At 40.7% G+C, this 21,519-nt stretch overlaps 1 protein-coding gene across 3 annotated transcripts in view; it reads right to left on the reverse strand.

The window, feature by feature from the left end:
* The window catches only part of ADGRB2 (adhesion G protein-coupled receptor B2), a 390,112-nt gene that overhangs the window by 273,072 nt on the left and 95,521 nt on the right, over window positions 1–21,519 (reverse strand). Inside the window, exon 1 of one of the 3 annotated variants that reach the window (XM_075264672.1) lies at window positions 17,250–17,390. The exons of the other annotated variants lie outside the window; for them this stretch is intronic. The gene's annotated coding sequence lies outside the window, so the exon portion shown is untranslated. Of the gene's footprint in view, window positions 1–17,249; window positions 17,391–21,519 lie in introns of those variants that run through there. 3 annotated transcript variants of the gene reach the window in all.

Genomic DNA, 21,519 nt, shown 5'->3' on the forward strand with positions numbered 1-21,519 from the left:
TAATATACTCATTTTATTTTATGGGTTGTTATGGATGTAGCAATATTATTTGTGTTTTATTTTTTTCATTAACAAAGAAAAGCAATTGCCTATTTTTATTTTTTTCTGTAAAAAGCAATTATGTGATTCAGTCAACATTGACTGCGGTATCTAAGGGGTTAAATGGCAAGCATGCTCTCTGATAGGGGAGAGTGAAATAATATACAAAGGTCCATGGTACAACCTCCCCTGGAGTCATCTTAAGTCTCAGGGGCAGGATAATGAAAAATCCTTCTTCATGGATAACTCGGATTCTATTAGGCCTACATGCATGATCTTGGTCTTATGTTAAAGATTCTTGATTGTGTCTCTGATGAAAGGAGTTATGGACGTTTAACTAACTGCTCCTTCTGTGGTTTCATTGAATGTCTCCTGCATGGGGTTAAATGTTAGGTGCTTTGTGCCAAGCCCAACCAGGAGACATTCAAAACTGTTAGGGAGTATTAACATATAGGAATTTGATACTGATTTGTGGGCGAATTCTACCCCAAGTCAGATTTCACCCACAAATTAGCAGCAGATTCCACAAGATTCTGCCTCTCATGGTTCTCAATGGGTGGCAGAGATTACAGCAGGACATTGATAAACTAAGTATCCTGCTCGATCTTGCCACGGATGCTGCAGCTGACTTAGCCGCGAAGTCCATGGCTCGAGCCCCCCACTGATTAGGCACATTCATCCGGGCCTAATCAGCAGTGGAAAGCCACAATGGAATGCTGGTGCTCTGCATTCCCGGCAGACAGAATATGGTGGCCAGACAATGAACATAGGCCATGTGAACAGCCCTTTAGGAGGTTATTTGGAAGCATTTGCAAAGGTAATACATTATGCTAGATCACAGGAGGCACAATCATGGAAATACACTGATAATGTCCACAGACCCTAAAATGCAATAACAAAATGGACTGTATTTTCAACATGACAGGTTCCCTTTGTAGTATGACTTTTCATACTTATTCTCCTACCAATGAATATGCTCAAGTACAAAAAAACAATACCATTAGTATCAGACAGTATGCCCAGCCAATCACCATCTGTATACTCTTGCTTCTTTGGCTCCAAGAAGGAGGTCAACCTGCAACTTCCTGATCCTGTGTTAAACTCCACAAAAGAATACTGTATATTCATGAATAAGTCTCTTTATCATGGAACACTCGTAATGGAACAAGAGTCACGTCCTGTGAAAGTTTGTCTGCCAACCTGACATTTTGGAGGCAAGCCACACCTGGTCACAAACTGGGAAGTACACTAAAATATAAATGAGAGAATGGAAGCATTTTTACCCACAAAAACACTAAGGGTAAGTTCACACTGGGTTTTTTGGTCAGGAATTGAGGCCGTATCCACCTCAAAATCCTGACCAAAAAGACGGCTCAGTTCTTTTTTTTCTAGAGCTGTTTGTTCCGGCTAATGGAAAAGAAACGAGCTGCTCATTCTTTCAGGCGGATTTGCCTCACGACATCCGCCTGAAGACACTCCCTCCTCATGACTAGGCCCATTCATTTGGGCCTAATCCGGAGCTGAGTGCGCAACCGGATGCCGGAGCACTGCACCGGTATCCAGTCACAGCTACCCGTATTTTGGTCCGGAACCTGAGGTGGCCTCTGCCTCAGGTTCCGGACCAAAAAACCCAGTGTGAACTTACCCTAATAAAAACATAACGTTATATGCACCTAATAATGTTATTTCCTAAAATACAACTCATCCTGTAAAACAAAGTTCTTATATGTACTGTTGAAGGAGAAGCAAAAAAAAAGTAATATATTTTGAAATGAGGAAATGGAAAAATAAAAAAAGTATCCCCTTGTCATGGAAAGCCATATAATAAGAGCTTAAAATTCAATATCGGACACCTGCTGAGCGATAGGTGGAATAGAACTTCATCTTTCCACTAGTTATAACTAAAAATAATAGTCAAAAGAAGGTTAAAATAGTGAAAAATATGTGTTTGATGTGAGTGTAAAGGTTATCACTGTCCTGCCATGTAAATAGTAATAACTTGTACTGAGATAAATGAATACTGCAATCTGACCTAAAAAGAACCCCAACAACTAACTGATTGACACAAGGATCATAAGTGGCTATATGCACCAATATAAGGAGATATGGGGATATATGAAAAGGAAATAAACAGGAATTGATGTACCATGGCTAGGGTCATGAAGAATCAATACAGGGAAATGTATGGCCAGACAGCCTGTGTGACAGGTACTTTGTAGTCACTGGAGGAATAGGCACGGCCTTTGTTTGGCTCCCTGTCCTTCTGTCTCTTGTGTTCCTCCTGTGCTCAGCAAATGTTTGCATACTGATGTAGCAGGTCTCTGTGTGTGCTCTGTGAACAGAAAAGAACTAGACAATTTCCTAGCGATCCTATCATGGCAACTTACAACCACAGGAGATTTCCCTCCAACTCTATTTTTTGGGCTATTCATTCACCACAACCATGTTGTTTTATTATAGCAGCAGTATTTATCCTGCTGTTTATTCTGTTACATTAATCTTCAGATTTTCTAAAGAAACATTGCACAATTGATATTCTAATGTGGCGGCGATTTGAAATAAACATTGCGATTTTAGTATAAGCAGAAAGGTAATGGAAAAATATGGCTGAATCCTTAAGCCTATTGTTATTTAAAGTTATATAAGCCAGAAGCCGGAGAGCTAAAGCCTGGTTATGAGCAAGCCACATTGCGTAAAAAGATGAAGAACACACTTGGATTTGTATGAGTAAATGTGAATGCTGCTGACATTTTTATGCATTAGACCTAAGAAGAGATACCATGGAGAAAATGAACATAACCCCTCACAAGTGTTATACATTGAGACCATTTCTGCAAAATAAAAAGAAGATATTTTATGTAAAAGCTCTGTAAAAGTGAAAGACTCATATGTCACATAATGGGGTCTTCTATTCACAAGAATGCAGCATCACTGAAAAGAAAAAAGCTCTCATTTGCAGTAAGAAAGATTTACAAGACTAGAGTCATCCATCATGGCAGCATGCTCAATGTAAAGGATTTTCCAAAGAAGATAGATAGATAGATAGATAGATAGATAGATAGATAGATGATGGATAGGTAGATAGATAGATAGATAGATAGATAGATAGATAGATAGGAGATAGATAGATAGATAGATAGATAGATAGATAGATAGATAGATAGATACTTCAATATTAAAGACAGCACCAGTTTAGAACGGGTGCCGGAAATGTCCCAATGTATATACAGTAAAAAATTAGGCAGCACTCCAAAGTTGTAATGAAAAATAGTGAGCATATTTTATGGCCCCATACAACAATGTTTCAGCTCATTCCTCACTCCTCAAGCACTTGAGAAAGGCTTATGAGATAGATAGATAGATAGGAGATAGATAGATAGATAGATAGATAGATAGATAGATAGATAGATAGATAGATAAATAGGAGATAGATATATAGATAGGAGATAGATAGATAGATAGATAGATAGATAGATAGATAGATAGAAGATAGATAGATAGATAGATAGATAGATAGATAGGAGATAGATAGATAGATAGATAGATAGATAGGTAGATAGGAGATAGATAGATAGATAGATAGATAGATAGAATATAAAGTTACTCCAATCATCCATAGCTGTTTGCATATAAAGACTTGCTACAAAAATAAAAATGTAAAAAATTTGTCCTCGCAACACAAGATAACCAGCTTTTAGAAACAACTTTTTTTGTGCTATTACAACCTTTCAAGGGTTATTACAGCCTTTCTCAAGTAGATAGAGAAGAGCTGATGTGTATTGATGTAAGTAAGGTTGCTAGAACAAGCTCCTATTTAACATCAGCATTGGACAAGCTTGTCTTATTATTATTATTATTATTATTATTATTATTATTATTATTATTATATTTGTAGAGGACAGTCTTATGTGTCATGGTAGCAAGTTCCAGAGTATGGGACATGCCTGGGAGACGTCTTAACACTTCTCCATAGACTTCTATAGACATGCACAATTTGAGACATATGACCTGCAGTTCTTGAACTTAATTTATCAGAAGGAGGGGGAGCAGATAAACATTTATCAAATACTTGGGCCCCATGGAAACAGGGAAATCCAGGCTGGAAAATACAGTCTTCTATACTGACTTGATTTCTCAGCTCAAACCCAGTCAGGACTCTTTGCATTGTAGTCATCTATAATGCTAAGAGTCCCTGGCTCCTCACGGCTCTACTGTCTGTATTATACATAGTACGCCTATGCTTATAGAGCAAAAATTAACTGGGTTTGGGATTGGAAATCTGGCCAACATACGGACGAATGTGCATGGGGCCTTAGTGACCATTTAACCAAATTAGAGCAAAGTTAAGAGTGGATGCATATGTTCATACAACACTATGATCAGATGTGACCAATAAACACTGTATATTGGTCGCTATTCAGGGATTCTGGCAGTATGAGTACTGTTTAACATAATGTCCGGACAATGATAATGACATATTGAGGCAAAAGCAAAAAAAATGGCACTACAGAATTTACTAATTTTTTTGATTTTCTATGAATGTAATAGTTGCGGAGTGCACTGCCAACAGCCATGTGCAGAGTTTTTGAAGCCTGGTTTTAGGTAAATCAACCTTACCCTATGCAGTATTGTCAATGACGTCCCAGCTTAACACATACGTGCTGCATGGATATATAGCAACATTTGTACCAATCCAGTTATCATGAATAACACTAAGGACATATCATGAAGGTCATTTTCTATAGAGTATTTTTTCATGTACAGATCCATTTAAATGCTGCCATCTCCACCTTCAGTTTCAGAGAAATGTACAGTACTCAGTATTCAGGTCCCATCTGCTTCTTCTATCCACCTCCTCATGCTTGTAAAGATGCCAGTAACATCACTTTGGCCAGCAGCAATATGCAGCTTCATAAGTACAAGGAGCAGAGCTGCTGCTGTCTGTACGGAGGATGGAAATAGCTGAGCTCTAGGTTATTATCACATCTTCACTTCCAGATCCAATAGTATTCTTAGAGACAACTGTCCTTTGAACATTTTGGGGGCCATATATTGAAATTAGTGCAGATAAACAGTAACTCTGCTCATGGCAGCTGACCAGATGCTTCCTTTCATGTTCTACCCTTCACTTATACATTGCATAAATGAAATCTGACAGGTTGGCATGAGCTACGCCATTATTCTTATCTGCTTCTTTTCTATATATGACCTCCACTTAATAATCGTACACTATCCTCAGCAACAACCCATCTTTATTTCACATTGCAGAACTGGAGAGACTGTCACAAGTCACCTTCCAGCTAGAATTACACAGTTACATACATAGTAGATGAGACTGAATGAAGATACAGGTCCAATAAGTCCAACCTATAACCCTACAGTCCTTTACAGTGTTGATTCAGAGGAAGGTGAGGCTTATGCCAATTGCTCCATGTCAGGGGAAAAAATTCCTTCTCAACTCCAGTCAGCGAACTTTCTGTCTAAAGCACTGCGGGAATAACCGAGATGCGTTGTCGCTGCGGTTTTTCCCACACCGATTTTTGCTGTTGGACGCTATATGAGGCCTTAGCTTTATATTTGTTTAATTATGTTTTACTGCTTTTACTTAATAAAATGCAATTTTTCAAAAATAGACAATTTGCTTAGGGGCAGTGTATTCTGATATCCATAACTTTTTTTACTTTACTGTTGATGGACATTATTATTGCTGCCATTTTTTGGTATTTACAACTTTTTGATCACTTTTCATTGCTATTGTATTTGTGGGGGGAGGCAAAAAAACTTTTAACTTTACTTTTTATTTTTTTTTCCTGTCCCACAAGGGAACTGAAACCTGGGGTTGCTTGACCACCTGTACAATATACAGTATATTGCAGTACATTGTACACAGGCTACCTATGTGTAAAAAGGAATGCAGCCGGGGGGGTCATTGATTGGTCTCCTGGCTGCCATGGCAATCCTTTGGACCCACATAATCTCACTGCACGGGGCATAAGCATAGGAGGTGGCGCTCTTGCCAGTTAACCACCCAGATGTCATGAGGGGTTAAACTGTCAGAGAATTTTCTGACTCCTGCAGCTAATCCCAAGAAGTTAAGTAGCAGATATAAAACTGTGACGCACTATTACATTATCACACTATTATTAATGTAATAATACCATGTTGAATGAGAAGGAGTTAAAATGAATAAAGAGGAATTCAAGCTGTTCATTTCAACAACCAGATTTCATCTACCATTTTCTAGTGCAGATAAAGTTTGAGGCAACAAGTTGCGGAAAATCTACATTCTTCTTGAAGATTTTACTGCATTTTTTTTTAACCAAAGCCAATAATAGATTTAGAAGAAGGGAGAAGTATAAGTACTTCCTTCCTACCACTCCTAAGAAAGCCAGTATAGTCTTTGGCTCACGAGACTACTGCAAAATGTGCGAGAAAACCCAACTATAGGGTTCTCAACCATAGGCAGTTTCCTGTTTGCTATGGGTAACATCTTTTTCTTGTTTTCATTCTAATGCTCTATCTATTCATTTCTATTTATTAGCATTAATACATATACACTATGATGTGGAGTTCAGTTTGCATCTGCAACATAAGGCAGAGTGTTGCATAAAGATGTTACTGTCATTGCAGGGAAATTTTAATGGGACTAAACCAAGGAGCGATGGAAAAGAAAACTGTATGTGAATAGACTACTGAGCGTCTTTGCAGTAATGTTATTGTCATTAACAAGCTGTAAGGAAACAGCGAGGCCTTAGCATTTTTGCAGCCTTGCACGATAAAGACAAATATGTATATAACATTGTATATCCACTATCGATCTTCGAGTGTCAGAAATAACCATAGCCTTCATACATATATGCAGACCAAAAAGGCACCCAGCATGTTGTTCCAAATAGCCCTACACAAGATTATTACTGCAGTGCTTTAAAATTTTCATGTGCATTATAAATATTTATAGGGTGCTGGGGTTTCTCCTCCACTGTTGCGCATTTCCCGGGAGAGATCTAATAAATTAATACAGTGCCCCCTCCTCCTTTTTCCTTCTGACACTCAGAGAAGTTCAAAGCTGTCACATAATTCTCAGGATAAACTGTACCCACCTCCTAAACACTGAGCTGATAGTCGCAGATGTGTCCTGCAGCAGATTCACAGTCTACAGAGCATTGCACCTAAGCAAGGATGCAGACGCTTGTACCTCAGACATACTGCACATAGACTATGGGTTTGGAACATGTTTTATACACTTCCATAATAAGAATTACAGCATATGACAAGCACTGCTTTCTATGTAATGTGTATTATTATTATAATCTGTTATACACTATAAAACAGACACTCAGTATAATATGCTATGGTATAGTAAGCAATGAGAGTTCTGGTTGTCCACTATGATTGATTTCTACTGATTCATTGCATGCTTGCAGGAGGTTTTGTTCACAATGGCAGTGATAGATGTACAGTATTCATAAGGTAAATGTACTGTCATCTGGTACTTACATTATAAAAATACCAAATTGTCAGTATAAGTGAATTCATTTAAGTGCCTATACACCTACAATATATGTGGGCCAAATGCTCAATCAGCCATGTTATTTCTCCTGACTCTTCTATACACATGCATACATGGCTTGTCCAAGCATGCGTGTGATGTCACAAAGAAAAGGAGAGTAAGGCCTGGTTCACATCTGCATTCGGTAATCCGTTCGGGGAATCCACATGGGGAACACCCAAACGGAATACCGAACGCATTGACAAGCAGTGAGCAGTGAAAGCACACGGACCCCATAGACTAGGGGTCCGTGTGCTTTTTGCGTGGTGTCCACACGAATCATGCAGACAGGAAAATAAGATAATCCTTTAATAGTTCCACAGTGGGGAAATTTCAGTATGTTACAGCAGCATAGTAATACAGATACAGGATAATACACAGTAATATATTACAGACGTAGACACACATAAGCTGAGAAGAGAAGATATACTAGGAGTCCATAGCAGCTAAGGAACAGAAGAAGAAAGAAGGAAGACTTCATAGTCATATTCATTCAGTTTTCTGTACGGAGTGATCTTCGCTTGGTCTGATGTAGATTATACAGCCTGATCGCGGTTGGAAGGAAGGACTTGCGATAGCGCTCCTTCTCACACTTGGGGTGAAGCAGGCGGTCACTTACAGTGCTGCTAAGTGCCATCAAATAGATCACAAAGTACTTTTCTGTCCGCACGGAACATGCGTGGAAAGCACACGGAGCTCATTATAGTCTATGGGGTCTGTGTGCTTTCATAAGTTCACAGCTTGCCACTGTGTTCGGTATTCCGTTCGGGGGGGTCCCCATGCAGACTCCCAGAACGGATTGCGGAACGCAGATGTGAACCAGGCCTAAGCTGCTACCAGTCACCAATGTACAACCCTGTGCACATAAAATCTTCAGCCATTCCTGACAAAATTGACTGGTTTTGGCCATCATTGCGTTAATTTGTATGAATGCCTTTACTATACATGGTTACTAACAGTTAATCTCCATACCTCCATGGAGCCAATACTGAATCACTGGACAACATATACCTTATCATTTTTATCAAACACCATAGAGGAAGAATTATCTGTCATGGAAATAAGACTATATAATGTGATTAAATCCAAACACTATAGTATAAAAGCCAAAAACCTATCCTGAACAAACCCTGCTCACATTTCTTCTGGGTCTGCACACTGCACCTACATATTGTAAATATAAAAGCAATCTAGATAAGATCTCAGAAAGAACTCAAGTGCAGAAGAAGAGAAAGTTCAGCTGTCGGATAAAACTGAAGACATTTGCATAACAAATAAGCTCATAATTAGGGTTGAGCAGATCTTGAGATTTCAGGATCGTTTTTAAAATCCTATTTCCAATCATTTTCCATTTGAACCCGATCCCAATTCCGATCCCAATGCAAGTCAATAGGATAATTTTAATATTCGAAGATCAGATTTTAAAAATGATCCTATTCACTATACAGTGTGTTAATCAAAAATTGAACGCTTTAATTTTTAGACTCCACGCTGTGTAGTGATTAAAACATCTCCCTGCTGTCCACTTACCTGCACAGAAGCGGTTCCCCTGCTGCTCCACGCTGCTCTCGCTCCTCTAATTTCTACTTTGCATGTCTGCAGAGCACCATATGTGCCCCCGCCTCCCAGGCTAGTGTTGCTGATGCTGGGAGTAGGCGGGGCTTGTCGTGGCTTAGGAGAGTGTGGGCAGGTACAGGGCGAGGAGATGTGAGTGCATCACCCACGTCTCCCCTCCCAGTACCCACCCACTCTCTAAGCCACAAGCCCCACCTTCTTCCTAGGTCTGTAACACTAACCTGGGAGCTAGGGGCGCGCACGGACCGAGAAGAACAGGAAGCGAAAGCAGCAGCGGATCTGTGCAAGTGGACTATTCTGTTTCCTCTCTGCTGTGCCGTGTCCTCGACTCTGCTACATCTGCATTACTGTACATTGACTTGTCTATCTACTCTTCTGCTTCGTCCCTGCTTTACCATATGCTCATCAGCTCTGCTACATCTGAGATCTACACTCAAGCTGTGTGCCGGCTACATCTCAGATGTAGATCTCAGTTGTAGCAGAGCTGATGAATATACGGTAAAGCAGGGACGAAGCAGAAGAGTAGATAGACAAGTCAATGTATAGTAATGCAGATGTAGCAGAGTCCAGTATATGGCAAAGCAGGAGGAAACAGAAGAGTAGATACTATCTACTCTTCTGTTTCCTCCCTGCTATGCTGGAGGAATTAATGGACGCAGCCGATGCGCAGAGGGTTAAGCGGCTGGACGCCGACACAGGCTGTGTGCCGGCTGCATCCATTCATTCCTATGGGAGCGTGCTATTCAAAACGGCAGTTTCGAATAGTACTCGCTCATCTCTAGTTGCTAAAATTGTTAGCTTTTCCCACAATGCTTGGCCAGCAAAGCTTTGTGGGAAATAAACTCCAACCTCGATCCTGCCTAAAAAGATTGGGATCGGAATTCTGATCGCGATCGTGAAATTTACTCGATTGCCGATCGGAATCCGATCTTTTCGGATCCCGATCGCTCAACCCTACTCATGAAAATAAATAAAGAGGACTAGATGTAGCAGTAAGGCCAAGTTCACATCTACAGATGGGTTTCTGCTAGGAAAGTTTGATTGGGGGCCCCCCAAACGGAAACCTAATCCACATAAAAAATTATTTAGCTTAGGAAACCCATGGACCCCATAGACTATAATGGGGTCCGTGTGGTTTCCAGACGAAAAATGCGAAGAGAAAAGTACTGATTGCAGCGCTTTTCTCTCCACATTTTTCATGCAGAGAGGGGAACAGAATGGCCGAACACAGATGTGAACCAGACCTGAGAGGAGTGTGCTATACTGTTCTTTTATCACGTAAAAACTACCAAAGAGGTTTCCCCAGCACAGATTATTTCCAGTTTAGTTAATGGGGTTTCCCCACAATAACTTACAGATCCGTGGTGGTCTGACTGCTCAGACTCTCCCTCCCCTTACTGATCCAAATGGTGACGTACAACACTCAACTATCTCCAACACTCTCATTGAAATAAATGAACGGTGCGATCCATTCACAACAGGGCACAAAAGTGAAAGTGAACTCCTGTAGTTGTGTAAATTGCTCTTGGTGTAGGAATCGCTTTAAGGCTAAGGCACGACGTAGCGGGCTGCAGCAGAAAAGAGCTGCGGGACAAAACCGTGGCAGCAATGCATCACAGTTTTTCCCGCAGTAGTTTTCACAGAAAGTCTGCATAGGTTTTCACTGCGGACTTCCTGCTTCGATTATGTCTATTCAAAAACCACTGGTGTTTCCATAGGTATAATTGAAATGCCGTGTTTTCCAAAACCGCAACGACTTTGGAAATCGTTATGTTTCCACTGTGAATATTTTTCCAAAAGTTTGGATAGGATTCGCTAAATCCCATCCACCATAAAGTGACTGTAAAAGACCGCATTTTTTTCATCGACATTTACACCAAAATTTACACATCAGGCCCCAGCCTAAATGGCATACCTGAAATACCCTAGTCCTGCTGCTGAGTAGTCAAATACAACTCTATTCACTTTGCAGGTAATGTAATAAGCGGTGCTTTTTGTCAATGTGTTTTCGCCGTGGCCAAAGTGGGGCCTGGACAATAGCTTAATCGAGGTAAAATGTTCAATTAATAATGGTTGTGATTCGGGGCCATAATCGCCCAATCCTAGCAGGGAGTGATTTAGGTAACAGTACATGAAAGCTGAGGGGAAATCAAATTCTTGCCTCGTCCAGCAGCACTGACAGACTGTCCACTCTGCAACCTGCAGAATACAAGCTGATTCATATAGATAAAGAATGGGCCACTAATAAAGGGAGTCTTTCCGATAATTATTGTATTGTATATTAAGAAATGCAGTTCTGTAATATACAGGCATATCTTCTCTAGGATTCCCTTTATACTGTGACTATACTTAAAATACAGACATCTGCACAGTAAAACCAATGTCAATATGTACTGGTGATGAATACAACTCTTGCTGTTGCACGCACACAGTAGAATAAGGTTATCTGAAAGACAGTGTAGATTATTTTGGGACAGGCAGAGCAGCTGTGTTCATGAAGAACACCTATATCTCCCATGGGTAATTTTTTTTTATCTAGTTTTGCCTGAATGGGCCCATGATGATAATTCACAAGAACAACGCACTACTGTCAGCTCTGGGTAGGATTACAGCATTCTCTGTACATGGCATGAATTGAGTTCTGGGGGAAGGGAGAGTAGATGAGTGAAGCTGGTGTCATGAGGTACTCGGAATAGAAAATAATTAAATCTCAACAAATAGAAAAAAAGATGTCAAAATCTGCCATTCTATTTTTACACTATCGGTGTACTTATGAAACAATTGATAAAGGTCACACGGAGTGACTGAGGAAAGGGAGATGACATTTCGCGGTGGCACATGTCTCTTTCCTCATTACCAGGTATGTTTAAACACACTTCATTATTTTCATTCACTAGTCTAAAATACCCGAGCTGGGCTAGAAATGGCAGACGTACCGCACAGTCTAATGACACTGATGCTACATGGCACTTGTTATCTTGCAGCACTGATGACTGTCATAGTCTAGGGTTCATTTGCCCAGCACAGCGACATCCTTCTCCACATCCTGCAGCAGTTCAGCTTTGTGATATCATCTTCAAACAACACCCGTGGGGTTCATTTCCAGAAGGCAGTCTTGCATCAAAGAAACAGCTTGGATGGGCTGCACTTCAGAACCAGCCAAACACACTAAAGTTTACGTACTAGCAAATAAAAAAACGTAAACATGGCATCTGCCCTATCATTCCTTAACCATGACTGTGACTGAGTCTTGCTTAGGCAGAGTTGGCCAACCTTGTACTAGTCATGCCCTACATCCATCCGCTGGGAATCTGGCACATCTGGTGCCAGGCAAAGGTCACTCACTTATGTCTTCTCATTTCTAGAAGCATATGTTCTGCTGGCATGCTTGAGCCTCAGGTCTTGGCACCGGCGGACATGGCTCACTGTCAGTATACACAGTGCTGCTTTCGGTTTTGCATTCCAACAATATTACCAATACAACTTTTTAACTTTATTTTAGATCTGCAGAGAATACGTCTTAGAAGAATAAGCGCAATAATCTTAGAGATGACGGTATATGAATGATACTTAAAATAGCAGAACCTTATCAGTAATGGGAAATGCCAGTAACAAAATATATACATGGACATTAGATGAATGTAAGATACTTTCATACTATCAGCAGTCATTCTACTCAAAAAGTAACATAAAAAACAAACAAACTTTGCAGTGGTGATGCAGATATTCATTTTGTGAAGTATAGTAAAGGATTTGATACCGAGTAACACAAAATGCAATTTGTGAAAATTCATTAGAAATATTACTGAATGCATTATAATTAGAGATGAGCGAACAGTGTTCTATCGAACACATGTTCGATCGGATATCAGGGTGTTCGCCATGTTCGAATCGAATCGAACACCGCGTGGTAAAGTGCGCCAAAATTCGATTCCCCTCCCACCTTCCCTGGCGCCTTTTTTGCACCAATAACAGCGCAGGGGAGGTGGGACAGGAACTACGACACCGGGGGCATTGAAAAAAATTGGAAAAAGTCATTGGCTGCCGAAATCAGGTGACCTCCATTTTAGACGAATAGTGGATTTCAAATCCGGGTCATATGAGAATGTGAACTTTGTGACTATGAGACAGGGATAGCTGTACAGGCAGGGATAGCTAGGGATAACCTTTATTTAGGGGGGAATGTTATTAAAAATAACTTTTTGGGGCTCTATCGGGTGTGTAATTGTGATTTTTGTGAGATAAACTTTTTCCCATAGGGATGCATTGGCCAGCGCTGATTGGCCGAATTCCGTACTCTGGCCAATCAGTGCTGGCCAATGCATTCTATTAGCTTGATGAAGCAGAGTGTGCACAAGGGTTCAAGCGCACCCTCGGCTCTGATGTAGCAGAGCCGAGGCTGCACAAGGGTTCAAGCGCACCCTCGGCTCTGATGTAGGAGAGCCGAGGGTGCACTTGAACCCTTGTGCACCCTCGGCTCTGCTACATCAGAGCCGAGGGTGCGCTTGAACCCTTGTGCACACTCTGCTTCATCAAGCTAATAGAATGCATTGGCCAGCGCTGATTGGCCAATGCATTCTATTAGCCCGATGAAGTAGAGCTGAATGTGTGTGCTAAGCACACACATTCAGCTCTACTTCATCGGGCTAATAGAATGCATTGGCCAGCGCTGATTGGCCAGAGTACGGAATTCGGCCAATCAGCGCTGGCTCTGCTGGAGGAGGCGGAGTCTAAGATCGCTCCACACCAGTCTCCATTCAGGTCCGACCTTAGACTCCGCCTCCTCCAGCAGAGCCAGCGCTGATTGGCCGAATTCCGTACTCTGGCCAATCAGCACTGGCTAATGCATTGTATTGGCGTGATGAAGCAGTGCTGAATGTGTGTGCTTAGCACACACATTCAGCTCTACTTCATCGGGCTAATAGAATGCATTGGCCAGCGCTGATTGGCCAGAGTACGGAATTCGGCCAATCAGCGCTGGCTCTGCTGGAGGAGGCGGAGTCTAAGATCGCTCCACACCAGTCTCCATTCAGGTCCGACCTTAGACTCCGCCTCCTCCAGCAGAGCCAGCGCTGATTGGCCGAATTCCGTACTCTGGCCAATCAGCACTGGCTAATGCATTGTATTGGCGTGATGAAGCAGTGCTGAATGTGTGTGCTTAGCACACACATTCAGCTCTACTTCATCGGGCTAATAGAATGCATTGGCCAATCAGCGCTGGCCAATGCATTCTATTAGCGTGAACTGAGTTTGCACAGGGGTTCTAGTGCACCCTCGGCTCTGCTACATCAGATTGCTACATCTGATGTAGCAGTGCCGAGTGTGCATCAGATGTGTAGTTGAGCAAAACTGACTCAGCACTGCTAAGTCTCTGCATTCGCATAGGAATGCATTGGCCAGCCTTCGGCCAATCAGCGCTGGCTCTGCTGGAGGAGGCGGAGTCTAAGGTCGGACCTGAATGGAGACTGGTGTGGAGCGATCTTAGACTCCGCCTCCTCCAGCAGAGCCAGCGCTGATTGGTCGAGTTCCGTACTCTGGCCAATCAGCACTGGCCAATGCATTTCTATGGGGAAAAGTTAGCTTGCGAAAATCGCAAACTGACAGGGATTTCCATGAAATAAAGTGACTTTTATGCCCCCAGACATGCTTCCCCTGCTGTCCCAGTGTCATTCCAGGGTGTTGGTATCATTTCCTGGGGTGTCATAGTGGACTTGGTGACCCTCCAGACACGAATTTGGGTTTCCCCCTTAACGAGTTTATGTTCCCCATAGACTATAATGGGGTTCGAAACCCATTCGAACACTCGAACAGTGAGCGGCTGTTCGAATCGAATTTCGAACCTCGAACATTTTAGTGTTCGCTCATCTCTAATTATAATGCTTATTAAGTAATAATGCACTTAAATTTTTTTTTTAAAAAATGCATTAATTCCTTTTTTTCTTCTGTCTGCCACCAAACTACAGTTATAGAAGCGATGAAAAGTCTCATGTTCCCCAAAAGAGCACCAATAAAAAAAATTATGGCTTCATGCAAAAAAAGGCTACATAAAATTCCATTAAAGAGGACCTTTCACCATCTGGGGCACATGCGGTTTAATACACCACTAGAAAGCCAACAGTGCGCTGAGTTCAGCGCACTGCCGGCTTTCCCGTTCTGTGCCGCCAGTGAAGAGATATTGGTGCCGGTACCGTACTGGGGTTGGTGTTCCTCACCACTGTCGGCTTTCTAGCGGTATATCAAACCACATGTGCCCCAGATGGTGAAAGGTCTTCTTTAATTGAAAAATAAAAAAGTTATGTTCTTGGTAAGAGGTGATGCAAAACAAAAAATATATAAGATAAACTTAAACAGATATATATATAGTATATAGTGTCAGTTTAATAATTTATAACAGAGTATAAGTTTATTATTTAAGTTAGGACACACATGAAATGCCACAAAATTTAAACTATAAAAAAGACTGTGGTAGAATTGCTAAAGTGTTTTGTTTTTTTAAAGTTAACGAGACATTTGTGTCCAGAAATGGTGCCATCAAATACTACGACTTGTCCCGCAAACAACATTGACAAAACATTCCCCCATATATAGTTGTATTATAGTTTCATTTAGAAAGTTAGAACTCTTGATATACAATGATGGAATAAGACAAGAATGGGTTTGTGATTGAGAGACAAAACAGGCTGGTCATTATGGTTTAAGGGCTCATTCGCACAGGGCAAGAGAGGGAGGATTTGGACGCTGAATCCACCTCGAAATCCACCCCCTCACAATAGAGGTCTATGTAGCCCACTAGCGTCCTTTTTTCCATGAGCGGTTTGTTCCTGCTCACGGAAAAAAGAAGCAAGCTGCCCTTTCTTCAGGTGGATTGCCGTGGCCTGCGACAGCACCCTCCAGACTAGGACCATTCATTTGGGCCTACTCCGGAGCGGGAAGTCGCGACTGTCGGAAGCCGCAACAGTCGCGGCAGGCACATTTTGGTCCTATTCTGACGCAGCTTCAGATGGTCTTTTGAGATGGTTGGAGATCCAAATTTGTCCACTTATTTAAAAGATATGGCTCCTAGAAGATTATACGTAAACTCACTGTTTCTCCATGTGGGTGGTAACCTTTTATTTTCTCGTAGAAAAACATATGGCTACCACCCACTTGGAGAATCAGAGCTGGTTTACATATAAAACTCCGGAGGTCAAATCTTTCTTTAAAAAGAAAAACGCCAAATTAATCAGAGGAACATCAAGAATCGAATATCTCCATCAACGGGTTGCATACGAACAAGATCTTCTTTAAGGTTTTTCATTTATGTGCTGAGTTAGGTTACTCAAAGTCTTCTATATGTTTGTTTTTAATTTAAATTTTAAAATTTAAAATTTTAATTTTCAACGTTATGCTGCGTGAAAAGTCCTTTTTCCCAGTGATAGGGTTGAGGGTAAAAATCAACTAAAAGTGAGACTAATGATTTAAGAACTTATCACAAAAAAAAATCAGGCCAAAATTAAAGTCAGTCAAACAAAGTCACAATGAAATTTCAAAAAAGTTTCCCCCCCAATAATCTTTTGTAGTCGCCACACCCAGTACAGTCCCAAAAGCAGAAAGACTGATGTGTCCTATGGAAAGTGATTTGCAAAATGGCTGCTCCAGTACATGCGACCCGCCCTGAATGCACCAAGGAGCTCATTTGCATACAGAATAAAAGTAGCTACACGAATGCAGATTGACCCAAGAAAAATATTTCACTATTTCATTAACCAGTCCTACTACAGCAAATAAGTAGTTTAATAGTGATTTTGGTGGTAGTACTACCTATAACATGCACTATAGAAGTCTATTTATTAATAGAGCTCCTTAGCCAAAATCCTGCATATTCACATCAATTCTGTTTGCTGGGATCCAAACCAACCCTCTGCTCACAGTTTATCAGGCTGCCTGTAATTTATTGTGGATGATAAATTAGCACCGGGGTCAAATGGGTCTTCATTTTTATAACCTGGATAAAGAAAAGCCAGCCAAGTGACCAAGGCTGACCAATATAAATTTCTATAAATGTAGCGGAATGATGGTGCAGCTTGGAGAGATTGTTATACCTGACCTCTATTCTCAGGTCCTGTGACACGTCTTGATTAGCAGATCCGGCTCGCCTCCTGGATTCACATACACTACAGACAATCCTTCTCGCAGACTTCAAGATTAATGTATTCTTGTACAATTTCTCTCAGCTTCAAAGGATCCTGCTCTCGTATAATTGTTGTTTACAATGTCAGGATAAACAAGAGACACAAAAAATGTAAATTACCATAACAGAGGAGGTTTTTTATATCGAGATGTGTGCATTTCTCAGTGTGATGGCACACAAGGAGGCGAAAGTAGAAGAAAATAAAGCGGTGGAGCAAGAAGGAGGAATAATCTTTTTTTATTACAGGTCCTATAACTCTGCGTCCAACATGCAATGAGATAAAGTGAACTGTGTATGGGACAGTAATTCATCTTTTATATCAGGAGCAGATTCACACTGCTTTGTCCCTAGTTCCTGGCAGCTAATTTACAGACCTGCTTATACTTAAGGATGAACTTTTGAACAAGATTATGATCTTTCTTCTATCTCATAGATTTGGTTGTATTTCCACGCGTTTTCATTACCAGCTTCTCAGTGATACAGGGATTTATGGATGGATCTATAATACGCTGTGTGCAAGAGACTAGATGGATTTTTTTTTTATAGTTCCCATCCTCCAATATCTATGTTTTGAGTCTGCTATTTTATAGATACAATAAAAAGCACTTTTTATTAAGGCTCAGTTTTGATTATCCTGTGTTCTATAGTGAGAATTATAGCATTGTAGTAATATATCTTTATTAAGTGTTTGCTTTCTACCCTGCTTTTAATTAATTTGTGTGCATGTTGAGAAAAATACTTATTCCTACCTGTTATGTTTAATGTTGTTCTTAACTAAAACCGTTGTATTCACACAAGCCATGGTTAGAATACAAAGCATTAATAACATCCTTCACTGGCAGCTAGCATACTTTTTGATGGTTTCCAGGTAGGAGAATATTTTTACAGCACAGTCATTGTAACAGCAAAATGAAGATATACTGTATCACAGTGTGAAATGAAATAAAAATGAAAGTATTATTTAGCCATACATTGCCATTAAGGTGCAACAACGTGGCAAATTGTGAATGCAAATCCTGATTTGTAACACCAAAAAACTACAACAAATTTTGCACACCATCTTGACTATTTTTTCAGACACTTTGTTCCACTTTCCATTGTCAGGGTCTGGGGTTGCTAGGTGGGGTGGCATAGACACAAAAGTCCAGTTTCTTTAGTCCAAAATAAAGGTAGAGTTTATTTTCACTCAAAAATATAGTGCAGCAACAAAAGGAAAACAATACAAAAATAAATACCTGCCCGGCTAGGCTCTAACTAAACATAGAATAGGTTACCTCACCTAGAATAACAGAAATCCAAAAAGCCAGTAGAATCATTCAGGACACAGCTCCAAAAATATGACCTCTCTGTCAGCTCTCCAGCCAAGCTCTGCCAAAGTGTTGCTGCTTGAGCTGGCTTCTTAAGCCTTCTTGACGAGGAGACTCTCTGCAGCTGAGCCGCTGCTGGAAGATCTCCAAAGTGTGGACTGGAGGGGGGTGGAATGACAGGTCCCACTACCAACCTACCTGTCATTCCTAAAAATCCAGCCCAATACTAAGCATTTACCAAAATGTTCAGCAGACGAAAGTTGTCTGCTAAGAACAAACATTCCTTCTGGAGTTTTCTCATCTTACCCACCTGAGTAGTCTGGGTGAGATGTACACCCCCTCCATTACCTGACCAGCTATCGGCTTACTCTATATACTTTATAGAAGTGTCTAGAGAAGGGGGCATGTTTTTTAAGAGCCACTTTTATTAACAAACAGCATCAGTTGTGTCATGCAAAATGCTGGTCTAAAATACACAACTGAAGAGATGGCAAGAAGAGAAAAATGCCATAAGTACCACATCTGTCACACACCATCCCTCAGTAACATATTCAATGCCTAACACCACTAGGTTTTGGTTATATAGATTTAAGTTGTTTTAAATAAAGCTGCATAATGTACAACGGGGGTTCTCAAACTTTCTTTCTTTAATCTGTTGTAATGCTGGAGCCTCACCTCACAAAGACCACTGTGCAGTACACACAATACCCTCACCAGTGGCAACCAAATACTACATTACAACACACATGATACCTGTAGAAACACCAAATACTGAAATGTAGCACAAAATACCCCTTTAAAGAGGACCTTTAACCACCTCCACCAGCTCAAGTCCTTAGCATGTGTCTATAGGCACCACTCTTTCCAGCTCAGCAGTTTGGAATTTATCTCAAGCCCTCACCATTCTCAAGCAACAGGCACAGTTAGTTTTGATGCTTGATATGCTATTTAACTCTTTCCCTGCCACCCACGTATGTCATACATCCTTGCTACTAATGCCGATTTCTCAGGATCTGTTAGTGCTATGAAGAAGACATTGGAATCATTTTAAAGCTGGTGAAACCACTATTCACCATGGAGATCTCAATTCCAATAGCGTTTTTAACAGCAAATCGCTCTTGCCTTGCCTGCTTATCGCACACAGATGGAAAACTGCCTCCTGCCCAGCAGTGACAGAATTAATGTGTGCATATGTGGTACCATTTTCAAATGTGTTGTTGACATCTGGGTCTACGTGTTCATGTGAAAGACCAATCAGTCCTATTGGTCGTTCTAGAATGGTCTGAATTTTTCTGCTTATTAGGCCTTGTTCTTTCTCCCCCCTTGTTGCAAACTCTCCTCTTGCCCCTCATGGCCACAATTTGAGGAATATTCTTACACACTACCCTGCTATAACATAGTAACTTATATGTAGATCTGGATTTATATACCACTATTGTGCTTTTCAAGTATGTATCCATGCTTCCACTGTACTTATCCCATGTCTTCTGAACTCTTTATGCATATGTGGATTGTGAAGCCATGAATGTACCCTGTGTTACCTGTACTGTACTTTCTGTATTGTTTTATGCAAAAACCTAAATAAAAACTATTAACTTAAAAATAAAAACAGCAAATCACTTTGAAACTATAAGGGCTATCATGATGAGATTCTCTTGAATCCAAGATCATCTTCATAGCCCCAATGGATCTTGAGATATGAGGCTCTAAAGCAGTGGTTCTTAACCGGGATTCGATTGAACCCTAGGCCCTATGCACGGTTCATTTTTTGTACCAGTAAGAAAACATATACCTATGTCTTGAATTTGGAAAAAAATAATATTTGATTTATCACTAAAGAAGGGTTCGGTGAATATGCATATAAAACTGGTGGGTTCGGTACCTCAAACAAGGTTAAGAACCCCTGCCCTAAAGTATCCTCCCACCTCCAGCCTCAGGGGCAGAAGAGCAGAGCTGCAGAGACAATTATGTCTGTGCATAACATGCATGTGACTCCAAGGGGATGGGTTGCAGGGATTTCTGTCCATGTCTCCTATCAATCAGACCTACATACACAACACATACATAAAATCATCAATAGCGTTTCCATCTGACCCTGTCCATAACTGATCTTTATAGAGTAAAATACAGCAATGGCCTCTCTAGCAATATCAATAACACGCTAAAATAATGACAATAACAATTATTACTAGAGATGAACATATAAAACACTTCTGACAGGCGGAAATGTTCCATCAGTCAGATAATGGATTTTTACCATTGACTGTCACCATATAAAATCCCAGATTTTGGCAGCTTTCAGATGGGTATAATAGCGGGTGGGGTTTTTTTGCACCCGCAGTACAAATAAAACACCAGGACTTCTAGTAGGTCATCATATCAAGAATTATGGCTCTAACACCAGGAATGCTGAACTGCATCAACTTCAGAGGTTGTGTCCATATGTAAACAATAAAGCGCCCATGATACACCAAACTGAAACCGGCCCGAGTTCTCACATTATTTCGGTACAGAGAGTATAATTATTCATTAGAAATACCATTTTTTATAGGGGGATAGAAAATTATATTCTTATGTAAACCCCTATTGAGATTGCACGCACAAAATTGGTTGCATTCCCGCGATTTTTGGCGTTTCTAACACCTGCGAAGTGTGGTATGTATAAATTCGTCACATCTTGCAGTTTTTTGATAAGTACATTTTGTTTGCAGAAAGGGACTGCTTGAGCATGCACTTTAGTTACAAATTTGAATTTTTGCTTCTAATCTCTGCTGCAGTGTTGCATGAAGGTGGTTGTGTATATGAAATATTAAGTTGTGTTTTTATATACGGTATGCTGTGCAAGCTCAAAAACGTTAGAATTTGGTATCACAGTCACA

The sequence above is a fragment of the Leptodactylus fuscus genome, chromosome 2, assembly GCF_031893055.1.
Source record: "Leptodactylus fuscus isolate aLepFus1 chromosome 2, aLepFus1.hap2, whole genome shotgun sequence".
NCBI classification, from domain to species: Eukaryota; Metazoa; Chordata; class Amphibia; order Anura; family Leptodactylidae; genus Leptodactylus; species Leptodactylus fuscus.